At 38.8% G+C, this 6,530-nt stretch overlaps 1 pseudogene; it reads right to left on the reverse strand.

Moving 5' to 3' along the window:
• Window positions 1–3,087: 3,087 nt before the first annotated feature.
• Cavporv1r-ps742 (vomeronasal 1 receptor cavPorV1R-ps742 pseudogene) lies at window positions 3,088–3,932 on the reverse strand (annotated as a pseudogene).
• Between the last annotated feature and the right edge of the window lie 2,598 nt (window positions 3,933–6,530).

Here is a 6,530-nt window from a genome sequence, read left to right on the forward strand (position 1 = left end):
TTCTTGCCTTCAACAAAGAATTGGATGAGACATCAGTGCTAAAGGTTTATTTGAAAAGTGAGGTGTTAGGGGTAAGGAAAAAACTAGTTCTATAGAGCAAACTTGAGCCAAACAAAGAGAAGAAAGGATAAATGCAAAAATAAAAGTACATTCTGATGCAGAGTGGGCTGTAGTGAGGGGTCAAGATAGTGAGCTCCTCCTGTGTCTGTGTCATATGCAATCCACAGGTCCTGGGAACACCCGCGAAAAGCTCTATGTGAAGGGCCCTTGGAAATTACTTGGTACCCTTCTGAGATCTTGTAATTCAAAAGTTTCTCTTATTTCCCTAATCAGCTTTGCCACCTACCTTCTATATCGTTACCATGTGTTTAACATTTTAGGCCACTACCAACAGAATGTAAACTTCATAGGGACAGTTTTATATTTCTATTTCATTTATTACTATATTCAATATCACCTATCACAGTGACAGGGATATAGTTATAAATCATTGAATATTCCTTTGTTTTGAGCCAGGGTCTCATTATGGAATTTGGACTGGCTTTGAACTCACTGAGTGGCCCAGGCTGGCCTTGAACTTGCAGTGGTTTTCCTGCCTCAGTTTCCTGGGTTCTGGGATTACAGGTATGTGCCACCATGCCCAGCTGGAATATTCTTTATAGAATGGATGAATGAGCTAAAAATGTGACTCCACCTCCTCTCTCTGATTACTAAGTGAAGCTTAGTTACTAGGTCTCAGCCCTTTTCTCTTTACTCTCCAGTTTCCTTTCTCTCCCTATCTAAGGTCTTGTCACTAATCTGTGTTGCTGATGGTCAAAAGTATCTCTTCAAAGCAAGCCCTCCATGCAGGCACTGTCCACACATACATGTGTGATCCATGACCTGCATGAGAAAGGTACCTTAGACACACAACAAACTCCATGTGCTAAAAACAGAATGCATCATCTTTACACCAAAACTACAGCTTACCTGGTTTCTCAAAATCAAGAAATCCCATCATAATCTCTTAGATGCTCAAGGGAGATAAATTTGTAAGTCACCTTCCCCTCCAGAACTTCTCAAACAACCCTTTACAAAATAATGGCTGAGTTCAGTACATACTTCCTGCTAAAGGAAGTATTTATGAAGTTTATGTGGTCCTCTTCATGCTGACTCCTATCATCCTTACCCCACTCTTCATCCCTTCCACCAGTTTATCTCAAATGTCTTCTAATTCATTTGTCCTTGGGCTTGCTTGATCCAATAAACAGTCTACTGTTTGTTAGGCAAGATGGCTGGATTCCGCTGTTGCCAAATTAAATGTTTATCTGACCTTCTAAAAAAATCAGAAGAGTGAGAGATTACAGCCAAATTCCCACACAGGTCCATTTTCGTCAGCATGTCCAGAAATCCCTACTGCTCTAACCTTTACAAGGAAAATAACTTTGAAACAATCAATCCCTTCTGGGTTTTGTTTCTGCTTTCCTCTACTCTTTTTTTTTTTTTTTGAGACGATCTAGTTATATAATTCAGATTGGTCTTGAACTCACTATGTAGCCCATTGCAGGCCTTGAACTCACAGTGATCCTCCTGCCTCAGCCTCAGAGTTATTAAACTCTCTCTCTTAGTAAAATTACTTTCTTGGTAAAATCCTTAAATTCCCTGAAATTATTGTTGGGATTTCCAGCATACATTCTTAGCCTAATCTGTAATACCTAGTCAAGTTGTCAAACTCCAATTCTATAACCTCTGCTCCTAACCAATGCTCGTATTGGTGGAAGACCAGAAACACAAGACTGCTTTCAATTCTTGATATGTTCCCTGGTTACCAGGTTTTAGGGTTCTGGGGGCTCCTTCTAGAGATTCTTTCTGCGTTGTTTTTGTCCTGAACAAAGAATTAAACAAAACAAGTGCAAAAGGTAACAAGGTTTTACAATTTATTAAAGGTAGGAAAAGAAACATGCTCTGCTTATGGGTGTGGGACAATTAAAAATAGAACAAGCAGTAGCTCTACACTCTGAGAGCAGACCACAGCTGTCTTTTGTATTCTGCACTGCTTGGGCTGATTCAGATCTAAACTGATCTATCAAAACCCTCTGGAGTGCTCACAAAAATTAAATGCATCATTCTCCCAGGTGCAGAGCCTCAGGAACTGTGTTTTTTTGTGCATTTCCTTAGTAGTTCCTTCCCACTTGCCTGAATCCCCTGCCTCACCCTGTCCCTTCCTGTACATCTTGTAGAAGCACGCTTGCCAATATGCCTAAAGTACCCACTATGGCTGGTTAGCGTCTCCAAAATATTCAGGGAGCAATCTAAACTGCAGATACAAAGGATCAAAAGAAAAGTACAACAAATGTAATTTAATAATCCAAATTGGCCTTTACTTGTGATTCTAGAATTGGACAACACCTCACTTCATAAAATAGAATGAGAGTTCTGATGAATTAGATTAGATTTCTGATGAATTAGATTAGAATCCAAAAAGGGAGCCAGGTGTGGTGACACATACCTGTAATTCCAGCACTCGGGAGGCTGAGGCAGGAGGATCATTGTGAGTTCAAGGCCTGCAATGGGCTACATAGTGAGTTCAAGGCCAATCTGAACTATATAACTAGATCGACTCAAAAAAAAAAAAAAAAAAGAGCAGAGGAAAGCAGAAACAAAACCCAGAAGGGATTGATTGTTTCAAAGTTATTTTCCTTGTAAAGGTTAGAGCAGTAGGGATTTCTGGACATGCTGACGAAAATGGACCTGTGTGGGAATTTGGCTGTAATCTCTCACTCTTCTGATTTTTTTTAGAAGGTCAGATAAACATTTAATTTGGCAAGAGCAGAATCCAGCCAAATGTGACCTCCTAAACATTGTACTTAATGAAGATCTTAAACACACTGCCCTGAGCTTCTCTTTGCAGCACCCCGTGCACCTACAGCCACATCATTTGTGTCACTGTCCCTCTAGGGTGTGGGTTTCCCACAGACTCTATTGCAGGTACCTTCTCCTCAGCGCTGTGTGTAAAACAGAAGTAGTTCGGAGAAGGTATTTCACGGTGAAGTGAACAGCCGAGGGAATATTGGCAATCCTGCCAATAGCTAGGGAAGTTCTCTGACCTCAGCAGGAAGAAGGGAAATGAAAGATATAGATGTTGCTTTTTAAGAGCAAAAAGGGGCTGATGGTTGGAAAATAAGATGTTAGAATCACACTGGTATTCACAAGCCATGACCGTGGGTTCTCAAAAAGAAAAATATAAGCTTCAAAAGTGGAGGAGAGAGAATAAAATAAGACGAAAGTGCTCAGGAGTAGCAGGATGGATTTTGTGGCCCTGCTCTCTGGGGATATTTGAGGAAACTGTCCAGTGCTATGAATATATCTGACTTGCTGTTTATGCCTACGAAGGAAACATATCATGGTTCCACCAGCCCATATCATGAATCCCAAACAAACAATATCAATAGAGGAGAAAAATATAAACATACTGATTCTGTAATTATACCAAAGAAAAGATGAGAGCAATATTTCAAATTTAAATTCACAGTATTATTTCTGCCATTTTTTTGGCCAGACACTCTCATGGAAAAAATGATATTCACCAGCAAATGAAACACCCAACTCAGGATATAGGTAGAATGAATATGTTTTATGGATTTCGATTTGAGTTCTGACCTTCTCACAATCATTGGATTGATACTGAAGGCCCAGAGGCCACCTAGAATATAGGTGGTACTGAGAGAATTTCCCCAGGCCATTCTGTAAAAATAAAAGACAAGTTTACATGCAACGTCATCCAGGAAATACTGCAACTCAAAGGCTGCCATTGTCTGAGGAATTTCTCCACTAAGAATCCACAATGTACTGGCCAGTGCAAGATGGCTGACAATAAGAGCTACTGGTCTCAATTCATGTTTCCTGAAAAAAGAGTAAATATAAGGGAAAAGGAAGGAACAATTCCCCAACATCCCAATTCCATCACCATGTCCACAAAAAACATTTCCTCAGAGCATGGGGTGTAGTACTTCTGTTCATATCCAGGAACCTGTAGAAAACAGAGAGAACACATGAATTTCTTGAAGCCAGATGAAATATAGTCTCACTGTTATTTCTGGCAGTCCTATTCACTGTCACACCTAAAAGTCCCATCCATTAAACTTTTTTCTCCTCATCACTAGCATACACGGTGGTAGTAATAACTAAAATTATCTCATTGAGTTATCCTATTTCTATTGGACAAAATTAAGTTTCTTCCAGTAGAAATATCCAAGCTGACTGGACATAGTAGTACACACCTATAGCCCTATAGCCCCAGCTCTGTGTGAAGATCCTGGGTTCAAACCCCAGAAAAAGAGAAAATAGAAAACTAAATATGAACGTTATGAAGAATAGCATTTTTAAATCTTGCTTTCAGTCCATATCTAGAGTCAAAAGCAATATACTTCTAGTAGTCAGTTAATAAATATGTTATCTGAAGAAATGAATGAAGAAATAGAGTCATTATTTCCATTCAAGACAGCCTTTACATTAATGGATTGCTTTACATGGAATGCAGGTTCTCTATTTGATCATTAAAAATATCTAGGGTATGAAGTTTAATTATTGTGTTATTCAAAATTGTATATCCTTGTTTGACTTGTGAGTTTTGTTTTTGTATAAAAATGTGGTTTTCTGGGCTTCAGTGTTTTGCATTGTACTTGGATTTGATCAAATACTCTGTCAAACATTACTTTCTATAACCCAACACAATCTTTTAATCAGAAATTTGAACTGAGGCAAGCAATATGTTTTTACAACACAACATGAGCTGGGCATGGTGGCGCATGCCTGTAGTCCCAGCATTCAGGAGGCTGAGGAAAGGGAATCACTGTGAGTCTGAGGCCAGGCTGGGCTACATTATGAGACTCTGTCTCAAAAAAGTAAAAATAAAAAGTGGCATAACATGAAGAAAGATATGTTCAGGAACACTCATGATTAAAATTAATATAAAACATTATTGCTGGGCATGGTGGTGCACACCTGTAATCCCAGCACATAGGAAGCTGCGGCAGGAGGATCTTTGCAAATTCAAGACCAGCCTTGTCTACAAAGTTTACTCAAGACCAGCCTGAACTGTATAGTGAGAACCTGTCCCAGATAAACCAAAAAAAAGATGAAAAGATGAAGATGTCAGACAGCACAACTATTCACTATTTTTCTGACTTGGTCAACAAAATAAGAGGAAAAAGCTATCTGTCTTTGAGTGTGGAGGATTCTTATGAGTTACTTTCAAAGAGGATTAAAATATCATAGAGGTAATAAGATAGTAATTTTCAAAAATATAGCACAAATATATAAAGTGAAAGAATGCATCACATATAAACACTTTTAAAAGTCTTAGAAACTAGATCAGTAATGTGCTAAAAATATAAAAGTAAAATATCAAATACTAGAAAAGAAATCTTGAATGACTGTACTGAAACATCACCTTCTCAGTTGGGAAGACATAATATGCTTTCAAGATTTGAAACTGCCTCAAATTAATCTGCAGGTTCAACTCAACATCAATCAAAACCAAAAGAAATTTTGTTGGGGATCAGAATTTATATCAAAATTTTTATACATTGAACAAGAAAATCCACATCATTTTCCCACTTTGTCAAAATTTTCAAGCATACAGAAACCAAGCCGTTTTTATTTTAATTAAATCTGCTCTTTTAATTCTTTGTTCTCAGTGGTCAATGAGATGGTCCGACCAAGTCATATTTTTAAAATGATAATGATGATGAATTGGATAAACTCAATTTTCTAAAACAACACAGCAATTAAAATACATGATACAAGCAAAAATAGTCAAATATAACAGTGATTCAGAAAGAAGTGTCCAGAAAAGCTAACCAATGAAAATACACCTGCTCAATGTGAAAGGCCAGAAAAAAACCGGTGAATGATTTGGGAAAGCTAATGTTGGACCACCAAAGAAAATTTACAAACACATTCCAGAGCAGAGAAGAGAAAAGACAGAGACAACAGACAGACAAACAGAGGCAGGAAACGACCAAGAACAAGCACCAGATTCCCAGTTGTAGTACCAACAGCAGTCTCTGCAGTCAGCCAGGAGAGATTCACAGCCAATAATATGGGCTTGAGCAAAAAGTATGGGGATGGCTCCTTGTGGTTCAGTGAGATGTCATTCACCCATTAAATTCTTCTAGCACTCACCCTACACAGGCCACTGCCCTATCATATTCAGTTTCTGAAACTTTGTGACTCGGGTCACAGCAGGCCAGGAATTCATCTGAGAATTCACCTCTCTGACCCACAGATGCTACTGCACGGAAGGGCTGAGCCGTGAGCACATCCACCAGTAAACATGCCTTCTCCTGTCATTAGGTCTGGCATGTATTCCAACGGGCATCACTTTGCTGAGAAGATCAGCCTGTACGATAACATGCCATTTCTTGGTGCATGAACTCTAATGAACTTGCAAACTAAGCTTGGCATGGTGGGGCAGGGCACACACAAAAGCTCTTGATATAAATGGTTTACCAAGTTAAGTATCACTCAGACAAGATCCAGTGGCATGA

The sequence above is a fragment of the Cavia porcellus genome, unplaced genomic scaffold (assembly GCF_034190915.1).
Source record: "Cavia porcellus strain 051 isolate PalLab524CR breed Dunkin Hartley unplaced genomic scaffold, mCavPor4.1 scaffold_7, whole genome shotgun sequence".
Lineage (NCBI taxonomy): Eukaryota > Metazoa > Chordata > Mammalia > Rodentia > Caviidae > Cavia > Cavia porcellus.